Genomic DNA, 15064 nt, shown 5'->3' on the forward strand with positions numbered 1-15064 from the left:
TAGAGGTACGCTACCTACCAAGACTTAGCCAGAACCAAGTGGAAATGCTGAACAGGCCTATATCAAGTTCTGAAACAGCATCAGCTATGCAAAATCTCCCTGAAAAGAAAAGCCCAGGACCAGATGGCTTTACGTTGAAATTCTACCAAACCTTTAAAGAAGAACTAGTACCTATATTACTAAACCTCTTCCAAAATATAGAAAAAGAAGGAATACTACCCAGCATATTCTATGAAGCAAGCATCACCTTGATCCCTAAACCAGGGAAAGACCCAACAAGAAAAGAAAATTATACACCAATATCACTAATGAGTATTGATGCAAAAATACTCAATAAGATCCTAACAAACAGAATCCAACAACACATCAAAAAAATTATACACCATGACCAAGTGAGATTTATCCCAGGCTCTCAAGGCTGGTTCAATATACGTAAATCTATAAATGTAATTCAGCACATAAACAAACTAAAAAATAAAGACCATATGATTCCCTCAATTGATGCATAAAAAGCTTTTGATAATATCCATCATCCCTTCATCATCAGAACACTTAAGAAAATTGATATAGAAGGGACATTTCTTAAACTAATAGAGGCCATCTACAGCAAACCCACTATCAAACCCAATATTGTATTGAATGGAGTTAAATTGAAATCATTCCCACTTAGATTAGGAACCAGGCAAGGTTGCCCATGTATCCATTGCTCTTTAACATTGTAATGGAAGTTTTAGCCATTGCAATTAGGGAAGAAAATGTGATCAAGGGTATCCACATAGGGTCATTAGAGATCAAACTTTTCACTCCTCACAGATGACATGATCATCTATCTGGAAAACACTATGGATTCTACTACACAACTTTTAGAAGTGATCAAGGAATACAGCAATGTCTCAGGCTACATAATCAACACCCATAAGTCTGTAGCCTTTATATGTACCAACAACAGCCAAGCTGAAAAAACAATCAAGGACTCTATTCCTTTCACAGTATTGCCAAAGAATAGGAAATATTTTGGAGTTTATCTAACAAAGGACGTGAAAGATCTCTATAAAGATAACTATGAAACTTTAAGGAAAGAAATAGCTGAACATGTTAACAAACGGAAAAACTTACCATGCTCATGGCTGGGAAGAATCAACATCGCTAAAATGTCTATACTACCAAAAGCAATATATAATTTTAATGCAATTGCTCTAAAAGCTCCATTGTCATATTTTGAAAAAATAATACTTCGTTTTAATGGAATCAGAAAAAAACCTTGAATAGCCAAAACATTACTCAGAAATAAAAACAAAGCTGGAGGAATCATGCTACCAGACCTGAGACTGTATGATAAATCAATAATGATCAAAACAGCATGGTACTGGCACAAAAACAGAGAAGTAGATGTCTGGAACAGAATAGAGAACCAAGAGATGAATCCAGCTACTTACCATTATTTGATCTTTGACAAGCCAATTAAAAACATTCAGTGGGGAAAAGATTCCCTATTTAACAAATGGTGATGGGTGAACTGGCTGGCGATCTGTAAAAGACTGCCACTGGACCCACACCTTTCACCCTTAACTAAGATAGACTCTCACTGGATAAAAGATTTAAACTTAAGACATGAAACTATAAAAATACTTGAAGAAAGTGCTGGGAGAACTCTTGAAGGAATTGGCCTGGGTGAATATTTTATGAGGAGGTCTCCCCAGGCAATTGAAGCAGTATCAAAAATACATTACTGGGACCTGATCAAAATAAAAAGCTTTTGCACAGCCAAGAACATAGTAAGTAAAGCAAGGAGACAGCCCTCAGAATGGGAGAAAATATTTGCAAGTTATACCTCCGATAAAGGTTTAATAACCAGAATCCACAGAGAACTCAAACGTATTAGCAGGAAAAGAACAAGTCATCCCATCTCAGGGTGGGCAAAGGAGTTGAAGAGAAACTTCTCCGAAGAAGACAGATGCACGATCTATAGACACATGAAAAAAAGCTCATCATCCTTAATCATCAGAGAAATGCAAATCAAAACTACTTTGAGATATCACCTAACCCCAGTAAGAGTAGCCCACATAACAGAATCCCAAAACCAGCGATGTTGGCGTGGATGCGGAGAAAAGGGCATACTTCTACATTGCTGGTGGGAATGCACACTAATACGTTTCTTCTGCAAGGATGTGTGGAGAATACTTAGAGACCTAAAAATAGACCTGCCATTCGATCCTATAATTCCTTTACTAAGTATATACCCAGAAGACCAAAAATCACAATATAACAAAGACATCTGTACCAGATTGTTTATTGCAGCCCAATTCATAATTGCTAAGTCATGGAAGAAGCCCAAGTGCCCATTGACCCATGAATGGACTAGCAAATAGTGGTACATTTATGCCACGGAATATTATGCAGCCATAAAGAAAGATGGAGACTTTACCTCTTTCATGCTTACATGGATGGAGGTGGAACATATTCTTCTTAGCAAAGTATCTCAAGAATGGAAGAAAAAGTATCCAATTTACTCAGCCCTACTATGAAGCTAATTTATAGCTTTCATATGAAGGCTATAACCCAGCTATAGCACAAGACTATGGGGAAAGGGCCAAGGAAGGGGAAGGGAGGGGGGAGTCAGGGTGGAGGGAGGGTAATGGATGGGGCCACACGTACGGTGCATCTTAGAATGGGTACAGGCGAAACCTACTAAATGCAGAATACAAATGTCTACATACAATAACTAAGAAAATGCCATGAAGGCTACGTTGAACAGTTTGATGGGACTATTTCGGATTGTGTATGAAACCAGCACATTGTACCCCTTGATTGCACAAAATGTACACAGATATGATTTAACAATAAAAAATAAATAAAGTCAATACCAAAAAAAAGTAAAAATATAATAAAAAAAAGAATATAGAACTTCAAACTCAGCATCAGAAGTATAAACTCCAAAAGTTGATTCACTTCTTTGTCTCCAGTTTCCTGCTTCTCAATCTGTCTTTGTTAACACTATTCATTCTAGCATGAAAGCCATAAAAAATATTTGGAACATTTATGTACTCCCAGTGCCCCCCATCCTCGGCATTTAATGAGTCACTAATTCCGATCACTTATACCTCATGACTCACTTTCAGTTTTGTTGCCGTCTTTACATCCTTGCTGCTCCTACTTTTCTGAGGCCATCATGTATGTGGGTCAGAGACTTCTGAAGAGTCTGCTTGTCTTGTCCTTATTGCCAGTGATTAGGTGTTTGGAAATCTAAGGTTATAACTGAGCACTTCATTAAAATACTCCAAATAATCTAATGAATCTACATTTCCGATTGGTCAGATTGAGATAGTTCCACATACAAGAACCCTTTGTTTCCTAGCTTCTCTCAGCTTTTCCACTGGTTTCTCCTACCATTCTTGCCCAAATATGAAGTTACAGTTCACCAGAATCCCTTTCGCTTCTCAGAATGTGGTCTGGCATCTTCCTGTCTTTATAATGCTGTTTCTCCTGGAGTGTATTTTGAGCATCAGTTTCTGTTTAAAGCCTTTCTTAACCTCACCAGTTCAGATTAGGTCCTCCTTTCCCTGTGCATGCAGGGAATTAATTCCTCACAAGCATGATTATATTACTAGTTTTATAGTATCAAAATTGTTTATTTTTGTATACTTCTAGTTGTGAACCTCTGAAGTCAAGCACTATATTCATGTTTGCTTTCCTTGAGCCTGTTTTAATAGTGGCACACCAAAGATATACAATAAATATGGTTGACAAAACACCTGTAAGTATGTGGGTGATATATACTCAGAGATGGAGCTGTATACAAGAAATGCCCCCAATCTAGCTACTGATAGGAATATTATAAATCATAAAACAGAAATGATAGTCTGGTCTTTATTGAATATCTAGAGAAGCACCCCCATCCCTTAGTCTGTGATTCCAGCAGCATCTTCAAGAACAAGCTAATGGAACTAATAAAGATTCTGATTGGGAAATTATAGGTATTACTAATTTGGGAGTGGGATATAAGTAATAGTAGTTAAGGAAACAATTATCCTTTAATGATTGAGTAATTTCTTGTCCGTGTCATCTCTTTGGGGTTTATTTGTATTAGTTCCAACTGTCATAGATCTTGTGAATCAAAATATTTTCTTAAATATTTGGAGAAGCCCAAGTTATTGTTTTAAATGATGGCAATTTGCATTTCCTTTACCACCTTTAGAAACCCTAGCTTAGGGATTACAGACAAGTAAAGCAATGTTTCCCCAGTAAGATCTTAACTGTCTGTTTCTGGGATCTCAATAGCAGGAGCAGCTGTCCAGAGGCTGCTCCACTTTGACACATTCTCCAACATTTGTACCTTCACTAGCTTGTTTTTCCTGTGAGACATTAGACAATATACTTAATTTCTCTGAGACCTAAGTTGTTTTTCTGTACCTACTTCATAGGTTTTGAAAAGGCATGATAGTGAAAGCATTTTGTAAACTTTTAAGCACTTTAAAAATGTTACTTATCGGCTTGGTGCCCAAAGCACAGTGGTTACAGCGCCAGCCACATACACCAAAGTTGGTGGGTTCGAACCCAGTCTGGGCCAGCTAACCAACAATGACAACTGCAACAAAAAAAAAAATTCAGGCGTTATGTGGGACACCTGTAGTCCCAGCTACTTGGGAGAATGAGGCAAGAGAATCACTTGAGCCCAAGAATTTGAGGTTGCTGTGAGCTGTGACGCAATGTTACTCTACTGAGGACAACACAGTGAGACTGTCTCAAAAAAAAAAAAAGGTCACTTATATTGTATGCAATAAAATTATGGTAAATTGGGTTGGAAAGTGTGTTATCAGTTTTTAAGCTTGGAAAGCTTAAAAAATAAAGATAGCTGGATAGTAGTTCATCCTTTTCATAATAACACAAAATTTCTTAATACATATATTCATTAGATTCCTGTTAGAGAAATCTGATTGACCCAGATATATTAAATTGATATCCCTTGGAGTTAAATTGAAATCATTTCCACTCAGATCAGGAACCAGACAAGGCTGCCCATTGTCTCCACTGCTCTTTAACATTGTAATGGAAGTTTTAGCCACTGCAATTAGTAATGAAAAGGCGATCGAGGGTATCCATATAGGGTCAGAAGAGATCAAACTTTCGCTCTTCGCAGATGATATGATTGTATATCTGGAAAACACCAGGGATTCTACTACAAAACTCTTTGAAGTGATCAAGGAATACAGCAGCGTCTCAGGTTACAAAATCAACATTCATAAATTGGTAGCCTTTATATATACCAACAATAGTGAAGTTGAAAAAACAGTTAAGGACTCTATCCCATCCACAGTAGTGCCAAAGAAGATGAAATATTTGGGAGTTTATCTAACAAAGGACGTGAAAGATCTCTATAAAGAGAACTATGAAACTCTAAGAAATAACTGAAAATGTTAACAAATGGAAAGACATACCATGCTCATGGCTGGGAAGAATCAACATTGTTAAAATGTCCATACTACCCAAAGCAATATACAATTTTAATGCAATCCCTACTATAGCTCCACAGTCATACTTTAAAGATCTTGAAAAAATAATACTTCATTTCATATGGAATCCGAAAAAACCTTGAATAGCCAAGACATTACTCAGAAATAAAAACAAAGCAGGAGGAATCACGCTACCAGACCTCAGACTATACTATAAATCAATAGTGATAAAAAACAGCACAAAAACAGAGAAGTAGATGTCTGGAACAGAATAGAGAACCAAGAGATGAATCCAGCTACTTACTGTTATTTGGTCTTTGACAAGCCAATTAAAAACATTCAGTGGGGAAAAGATTCCCTATTTAACAAATGGTGCTGGGTGAACTGGCTGGCAACTTGTAGAAGACTGAAACTGGACCCACACCTTTCACCATTAACTAAGATAGACTCTCCCTGGATTAAAGATTTAAACTTAAGACATGAAATTATAAAAATACTAGAAGAGAGTGCAGGGATGTCGTGGCCCGCCAGTCGATGGGCCTCAGTCCGAGGGTGCTCAGGGTGAACGACACAGGTTGGTTGAAAGGTCGACGCAGGATGACAAACTGCCACACACCACGAGTGATGATGAAAACAGTTGTACTTTACTGATTTTTAAGTCTGGTATTTATACATTTTCTTTCCAGGGTTAAAACAATGTAATCATTATTTTGCTTATGCTTGTAAATTATCTTTGTGTTTCCATATGTGGTTTATCATGCACTATATGTTTTCAAGGTTTTGCTCTCCGGAGGGAGGTGGTTTTATCAGTAACACCTGGTTGCTTTCCCTTATCTAGGAATGTCAAGGTTTGTGACTTCTCTTAGTTCTGTAATTGGTCTCAGTTTCTTATGATCTCTTTTAAAAACAGCTGAACATATTCTTTTATGTATAATGCTTGACTACTTCTATATATTTTTACTCTAATTAGTAACTATATTTTGATTCATTGTTTGTTAAACATTAAATTACTCTATTGATTTGTGTTACATATGAAAATTAGTGAAGTAAGATGTTTTTCTAAGTAAAGTTTTACTGCAGGCGGTGATAGTGCATGTCATGTTGAAACATCTTGTTTGCCGTGCCTGCATTGTCTCAAGTCACTGACATTTATGGTAGGGACGTGCTGTTGTGCAGGCTCTCTTGGAGCCACTGAGTCCGGCACAGCCATACTTGCTGTGTTTAATTGTGGATCAGTAAGTCACTGTGTTTATTCTTAGTTTCTCAAGACAAGCAAGCATTCAACTGAACAGACAGGTTTCAGAGCAAAGGTTTTTTAGGCTTTTATGCCGCACCTCGTGAGTCATTACGTTCAAACAAAGGCATGCTAGGCAACTTATGCGCTGCTGTCGCATACCGGGGGCGCTGGGGGTTTCGCTCCGGGGAGTACATACCACCTACTCACGCATTTTATAATGCGGACAGCGCCACTTCACCCCGGCTAGATGCCGGGGGTGCGGCATTTCCCCCTTTTTTGTTTATGAAGTGTAATTCAAAGAGGTTTTGGCGAACAGCCTTTATGGAGGAAAACACACAACGAAGAAGATATGGTAACAGTAAGACAACACAGAATATCAGACATCTAATGATGACTATAAACACAATGTACTGAATCCAGGTTACAGGATTTAAGGCTTTAAGATTATTAGTCAGTGATTGAGCTAATGTATCCAGGGACGCAATATGTAGATGAGCTTCACTTATAGTTGAGATGTCTTTTTGTAGGGTGTGTAAATTGTGTGTTATGTTATTGTCTTTTTATACACTCTGTAAATGTGTCTTTGTTTTCTCCTATGATGTAGAAAGATTGTAGGGTAAAGGTGTAACACAGATAGCTTGAAAGGTTGAGTGACACTTAGTTTGTAGTTTATGTTGTATGAACTTAATATTTTGTTCTAAAGCTAATACTACTTCTTCTAAAATATTTAATTTTGCTTCAAGTTTATTATCTATGCTGGCTTGTGTCATTAAGGTCAAAGTAATGTTGTTGCTTAAAGAGTTGACAAAGTGAGCTGTATGTATTTCTTGTACTAAGGCAGTTGTAGTCACTGCAAATGTAGTGACTATAGAGATTAAAGCTAAAATTCCTAAAATTAATGTTGCTATAAATCTCTTAGGCTTAATTAATTTATTAACAGTATGTAAAACTTGTAAGGTAGAGTTATCATACCAAGGATTATCTTGTAAGTCTACAGGTAACAGTACATAAGAAGGTTTTTTTTTTACAATTAACATAACATTCAGCAATCTATTATTTACATGAAATATATCAGAAGAAGTAATACAATTGGTTATTTTTACAAGTTAAAAGATTTTAAAGGAAATACATAGTTAACTGGATCACATGTAAATTCTTTCACAAATTCTCTTTTATGAGTTTCATTTAACTTGCACAGACTATCTACAAACATTTTAAACTTTCTTGAACTTTTGCTCTGCCTTTTACTTTCTTACATAACTATTCTGTTTTAGGACAAAATTTATCACACAAGATTCTTTCTTTACACAATGTTATTCTCCTTTCTGTTTAATTTCTCTTACTCTCAAAAACTTACTTTTCACCAAATAGGATCCCAGTTTACCATGAAGTCACTTATTTACTCAGCCAAACTGATAATTAGAAGGTTTAAAAGGTAAGAATCTTATTCGTTGACAAAGATTCAGTTTGTAAAAATATTTTTCTTATTTATACAAATTACTAGTGGTAAAGGGTCAATAATAAAGGTTTTAAACTTCACCCTTGGGATTCCGCCAGTGCTGCTGTTTGGGGGCTGTAACACTTGGGAGGCAGGCCCGCCCCACGAAGGGCAGGGGGGTCCTCAGCTTTCTTCCTCGCTGGGCTTTTTCAGCCGTCTTGGAGCCAGTGGAAATGCGCCGGTGGTTTTGTTTGCTATCGGCGAGTGTACTTTCATTTTCTCCAAGCGGCGGGTGAGATCTTGCAGCAGCCGCTGGCGTCTCCTTCTGCGTTGTCTTTTCTGAATCTGAGTTAACTACTCCTGGAATAACTTCAAAGTTTTTAGTATAATTTGAACTTTTACTAATTATAATTCCAACTGTCCCCGGCAAAAGTTGCCTTTTTACTGTAGTGGGGATTAAAGTAACACCATCCCATTTGGATAATACGACATTCCTTTCACTTGCTAAATTTAAACCTGCACTTCCAGGAGTGTCCCGTGAAAGGTCATGAATAGTAAATTCAGGGGCTTGAGGATTTAAAGTAGATAAAGGCTGTGTGTTATAAGCTACAGCCTGCTCTCTCTTGGGGTCTGGGCTGGGAGAATGCCCTTTTGCTAGTTTTTTGATCTCCGTACGTCCTGATCCTCAGGATCAGTGTCTCCCTTGTCATTCAAGGGGGTTCCATCCTTATGAAACCTTGATTTATATTTATTTTTCCAGTGTCTGCCCTTCTTACAGCGAGGGCATAAGCCGGGTGGGTCCCCCCTCGGCTTATTGGCATGGGACTGTTTACAGTCCTTCTGCATGCGTCTTGGCTTGCCACAATTGTAGCAAGTGTTAGTAGGAGCTGTTTGCCCCTTACCTCCTTTATTGAAGGAGTTTTTTACATAGGCGCTGAATTTCTGACCTTGCATTGCTGCAGCATAAGCCATACCCTGGGCTATAGCTGGTGAGGCATCCATGCATGCTTCTAACTGTTTGAGCAACAGTGATGTGCCCTCAGACGGGGGGAGCATTCTGTTAATGGCTTCTTCCAGCCTTGAAATAAAGTCTTGGTACGGCTCCTCCGTACCTTGCTTAATAAGAAAATGTATGAGCTCCTCCAACTGTTTGAGGGACACATGAAATCCATTCTTAACCAACAAACGCTGTAACATGACACTGAACATACGTTCCTCTTTGATCAATGCGTGCCCCATGAATACCTGTTGATTACTCACACTTAACCGGTCAGCCTTTACCGGCGGGACTCGAGCTCCCTGGTGAGAGTCGCCTTCAACCTGAAAAGAGAGAGAAAGAAAGAAAAAGAAAGATCACCTGTCCTTCAAGTCCCTGTTCGGGCGCCAGCTGTCGTGGCCCGCCAGTCGATGGGCCTCAGTCCGAGGGTGCTCAGAGTGAACGACACAGGTTGGTTGAAAGGTCGACGCAGGATGACAAACTGCCACACACCACGAGTGATGATGAAAACAGTTGTACTTTACTGATTTTTAAGTCTGGTATTTATACATTTTCTTTCCAGGGTTAAAACAATGTAATCATTATTTTGCTTATGCTTGTAAATTATCTTTGTGTTTCCATATGTGGTTTATCATGCACTATATGTTTTCAAGGTTTTGCTCTCCGGAGGGAGGTGGTTTTATCAGTAACACCTGGTTGCTTTCCCTTATCTAGGAATGTCAAGGTTTGTGACTTCTCTTAGTTCTGTAATTGGTCTCAGTTTCTTATGATCTCTTTTAAAAACAGCTGAACATATTCTTTTATGTATAATGCTTGACTACTTCTATATATTTTTACTCTAATTAGTAACTATATTTTGATTCATTGTTTGTTAAACATTAAATTACTCTATTGATTTGTGTTACATATGAAAATTAGTGAAGTAAGATGTTTTTCTAAGTAAAGTTTTACTACAGGCGGTGATAGTGCATGTCATGTTGAAACATCTTGTTTGCCGTGCCTACATTGTCTCAAGTCACTGACATTTATGGTAGGGACGTGCTGTTGTGCAGGCTCTCTTGGAGCCACTGAGTCCAGCACAGCCATACTTGCTGTGTTTAATTGTGGATCAGTAAGTCACTGTGTTTATTCTTAGTTTCTCAAGACAAGCAAGCATTCAACTGAACAAACAGGTTTCAGAGCAAAGGTTTTTTAGACTTTTATACCACACCTCGTGAGTCATTACGTTCAAACAAAGACATGCTAGGCAACTTATGCGCTGCTGTCGCATACTGGAGGCGCTGGGGGTTTTGCTCCGGGGAGTACATACCACCTACTCACGCATTTTATAATGCGGACAGCACCACTTCACCCCGGCTAGATGCCGGGGGTGCGGCACAGGGAAAACCCTTGAAGAAATTGGTCTGGGCGAGTATTTTATGAGGAGGACCCCCCAGGCAATTGAAGCAGCTTCAAAAATACACTACTGGGACCTGATCAAACTAAAAACTACTGCACAGCGAAGAACACAGTAAGTAAAGCAAGCAGACAGCCCTCAGAATGGGAGAAGTTATTTAATAACCAGAATCCACAGAGAACTGAAACGTATAAGGAAGAAAAGAACAAGTGATCCCATTGCAGGCTAGGCAAGGGACTTGAAGAGAAACTTCTCTGAAGAAGACAGGCTCACGGCCTTACAGACATATGAAAAAATGATCATCATTCTTAATCATCAGAGAAATGCAAATCAAAGCTACTCTGAGATATCATCTAACTCCAGTAAGATTAGCCCACATCACAAAATCCCAAGACCAGAGATGTTGGCGTGGATGTGGAGAAAAGGGAACACTTCTACACTGCTGGTGGGAATGCAAATTAATACATTTCTTTTGGAAAGATGTTTTGAGAACACTTAGATATCTAAAAATAGATCTGCCATTCAATCCTATAATTCCTCTACTAGGCATGTACCCAGAAGACCAAAAATCACATCATAACAAAGATATTTGTACCAGAATGTTTATTGCAGCCCAATTCATAAGTGCTAAGTCATGGAAAAAGCCCAACACCCATCGATCCACGAATGGATTAATAAATTGTGGTATATGTACACCATGGAATATTATGCAGCCTTAAAGAAAGATGGAGACTTTACCTCTTTCATGTTTACATGGATGGAGCTGGAACATATTCTTCTTAGTAAAGTATCTCAAGAATGGAAGAAAAAGTATCCAATATACTTAGCCCTACTATGAAACTAATTTATGGCTTTCACATGAAAGCTATAACCTAATTATAACCTAAGAATAGGGGAAAGGGGGAAAGGGAAGGGAGGGAGGGGCGAGGTGGGCAGAGGGAGGGTGATTGGTGGGTTTACAGCTGTGGTGCATCTTACAAGGGTATAGGTGAAACTTAGTAAATGTAGACTGTTAATGTCTTAACACAATAACTAAGAAAATGCCAGGAAGGCTATGTTAACCAGTGTGATGAAAATGTGTTAAACGGGCTATAAAAACCAGTGTATGGTGCCCTATGATTGCATTAATGTATACAGCTATGATTTAGTAATAAATAAATAAATAAATAAATCGATATGCTTGCAATCTAGGACAAAAGTCAGGGGAGACACAATATCTGTGTGTGAGTTGTAGATTGAACTAATGAGTTATACTGAATTTATTCTGAAAATAGAAAAGAAATTATGTGTATTTTGATGATAAGCTCTCTCATTCAAAAAACTTTGAGAATAAGTCGAAAAGGATGTGGAAGTCAGAGTTGTTGAAATGGGAAAGAAAGTGAAACAATAACTGCAAAATTAAAAAATAAGAAAGTCTCTGTAATTGATAGGTTGGGCAACAGATGGGTTGCACATCTAAATATTAAGTATCATTCAGGAGTTCAAAAAATGTTATACAGTAGTACTTTGAGCTTTGAGTAAGGAGAAAAACAGAATTTTTTTTAAAAATGTAAGAAGTGATCCATACTAAAATATCCATTTCCTTATCTAGTTATATCATTAATTGTGGCATAAAGTAATTATAATCCTGTTTGCAATGGATATAATTCAATAGTAGTTTTCTCTGTTACTGGTGAAAAATAATTCATATTATAAACCAATTTTGTTACATTGACTAAGTGGCCATGAAAGGCATTATTTCCTGTTTTTGGTGAATTTTTGTAATTGTCTGATTCCTTTATCTACCAGAGATTTTCGAAACCAAAATAGCACTTACTACCATTTCTCCAATGGTAGTAAGTGCTATTTGATTTTTAGTAGCTAGAAATGTGAAACTTCTCCTAAATTCCCATGTCAAGTCCTAATATATTTTACTGTTTTGGTATTGTTAGTTATTCAGGCCTTTTGGCAAGATCACAGGAAACATTTAGAAATCATAGTGAAGAAACAATGTTTATAGTTTGAGACAAATGAAAAAAGTGAGTTTCTAAACACTGTGCAGAAGAATGAGCGTACTTATTCTTGTCACTAATTCCCGTAGTCCACAAGTGATCCCTGAGTATCTTCTATGAGTCTAGCGTTATTATTGAATGATAGCAAGAAGAAAAAGAAAAAGGAAGGAAAAACCCCAGACAAACAAATAAAGACAGGTGAGCTCTAGCTTCAGTTGTGTGGAGGACAGACGTGACATGCAACCTAATAATTAAGATCTCTTGCTATTTGATCAAATTGTAGAAAAACTAAAAAAAGGTATTTGTTAAAAAGGCAAAGGAGTGTTGTTGTGGGATTTTTTTAGAGAAGATTTTCTACAAGGGGTTTGGGTCATCATTTGATGAAGATGCGTGGAACAGCTCACAGGCACACCTCAGAGATGTTGCAGCTTCAGTGCCAGACACCAGAATAAAGCATTTTTACGTTTACATTATACAGTAGTTTGGTGAGTGTGCAATAGCATTATGTTTAAAAAACAATGTATATACCTTAATTAAAAAATACTTTATCCCTGCAAAATGCTAGTAATCATCTGAGCCTTCAGTAAGTCATGATCTTTTCGTTAGTGGAGGGTCTTGCCTGATGTTGATGGCTGCTGATTGATGAGGGTCTGTTGCTGAAAGTTGGGTTGGCTGTGGCAACTTCTTAAAATAAAACAACAGTGATGTTTACCGCATTAATTGACTTTTCCTTTCACAAAAGATTTTTCTGTTCATGTGATACTATTTGACAGCAATTTACCCACAGTTCTTCTTTCAAAATGGGAATTAATCCTCTCAAACTTGGCAACTTTGTTAACTAAGTTTATGTAATATTCTATGTCCTTTGTTGTCATAGTGTTCACAGTGTCTTCACCTGAGGTGGACTCCCATCTGCAGAAACTACTTTCTTTGCCCATTTATCAGAGGCAAGTTTTATCACGAGACTACAGCAATTTAGTCTCCAACTCCACTTCTAATTCTAGTTCTCTTGCTATTTCTACTACACTTCTACCACTAAAGTCTTGAGCCCCTGAAAGTCATCCATGAGGGTTCGAATCAGCTTCTCCCAAACTCCTGTTAATGTTGGTATCTGTTAAGTATTTTCCAGAGTGTTTTCAATTTACTTTATCCAGATCCATCAGAGGAATCACTATCAAGGTCAGCAGGGGACTTACAAAATATATTTCATAGATAAAAAACTTGAAATTCAAAATTACTTGTTGATCCACTGGTTACAATCACCTTTGTGTTGCTTCCTGATTACTTCCAAAGAAAGGAGCTCTGGATCTGGGTGGGTGGGTGGGTGTTATTTGAAAGTTCCCTCTCAATTTATTTTGGTCTAGATTAGCCCCCGACTGTTAGGTCTGTGGAGACTAATTAACCTCTCAGATTTGTACTACTAATTAACTACTAATCTGAGAGTGGAGACTAATTAACTACTCAGATTTGTCACTCCTAGGGCTTGTTAGGTGAAACTGCAGTTCATTTGTTTGAAACCTCTTGCATTTCTCTCGATATTGAGTGCTTCCATGTGTGGGTGTCTGTTAAGCTCCCTGGCTTTAGTATCTTCTCAGTCTATGTGGAATTTGCTATTGATGTTTTTACAGGCACAGTCCAAGGTCTCGGACTAGGAGTTGAAGACACCTCCATTGGTGGTGGTTCTTGCGGCAGGTTCTAAGGTCTGAGAGGTTAAAAGATGGTCTGGGAGATTGGGAGACATCTGTGTCCTGAGGTTTAAGGTCTACGATATTGGAAGACATTTCTGTCCATGGAGGCATCCTTGCTGAGATGCAGGGAAGCCCGCTGTTAGATAGGAAAAGAGAGGAATAGAAGGAAACATAACATAAACAGCTCCATGCAGCACTTCAGAGGATCTCATGGCTAGAGTTCTGAGGTAAAAGCTATTGAAACTTTGTGTGTATGTGTTTAGATGTGTTTTATGTATGTGCGTAAGTGTTATATATTATGCTTACCTGGTACTGAAATTGGCTTATGAATAAAAGGAGCTTTCAGAATAAAAACAAAAACAAAGAAAAAGAAAGAATAGCTCAAGTCATTCTTTTTATTTCAATAGAAGTTAGTAATTTGCTTTTAGTTTACTTCTATTGTTCCATATTTGTACTATATAAACATAGAAATAAGTCAGAGATGTAATATTCATTGGATGATGATTTATATATATCTCGCTGCATTCCAATAAAGGATTTAGAAACCCTCGTAAAGATATGTTAAATAAAATAGGCCAAAATGAGGAGATGATAATCCAGAGTGAAGGGAAAAAGCTTATATACATATTTAATGAGGCTGTAACTTCATTAAATAGGGTAAACATTATATAAAAATATTTACTAGAGATTCATTTAAAATGGATTATTGGTCAAGCCCAGTGGCATTCGCCTGTCATCTTAGCACTTTGGAAGGCTAAAATGGAAGGATTGCTTGAGGCCAGGAGTTCAAGAGCAGCCTAGGCAACCGAGTGAGACCCTGTCTCTACAAAACAACAAAATAAATAAAGTTAGCCAAGCATGATGCTG

At 37.7% G+C, this 15064-nt stretch overlaps 1 protein-coding gene across 3 annotated transcripts in view; it reads left to right on the forward strand.

The window, feature by feature from the left end:
* The window catches only part of FER (FER tyrosine kinase), a 392818-nt gene that overhangs the window by 184941 nt on the left and 192813 nt on the right, over positions 1-15064 (forward strand). The window lies entirely within an intron of this gene.

Source organism: Nycticebus coucang, chromosome 17 (assembly GCF_027406575.1).
Source record: "Nycticebus coucang isolate mNycCou1 chromosome 17, mNycCou1.pri, whole genome shotgun sequence".
Taxonomy (NCBI): domain Eukaryota; kingdom Metazoa; phylum Chordata; class Mammalia; order Primates; family Lorisidae; genus Nycticebus; species Nycticebus coucang.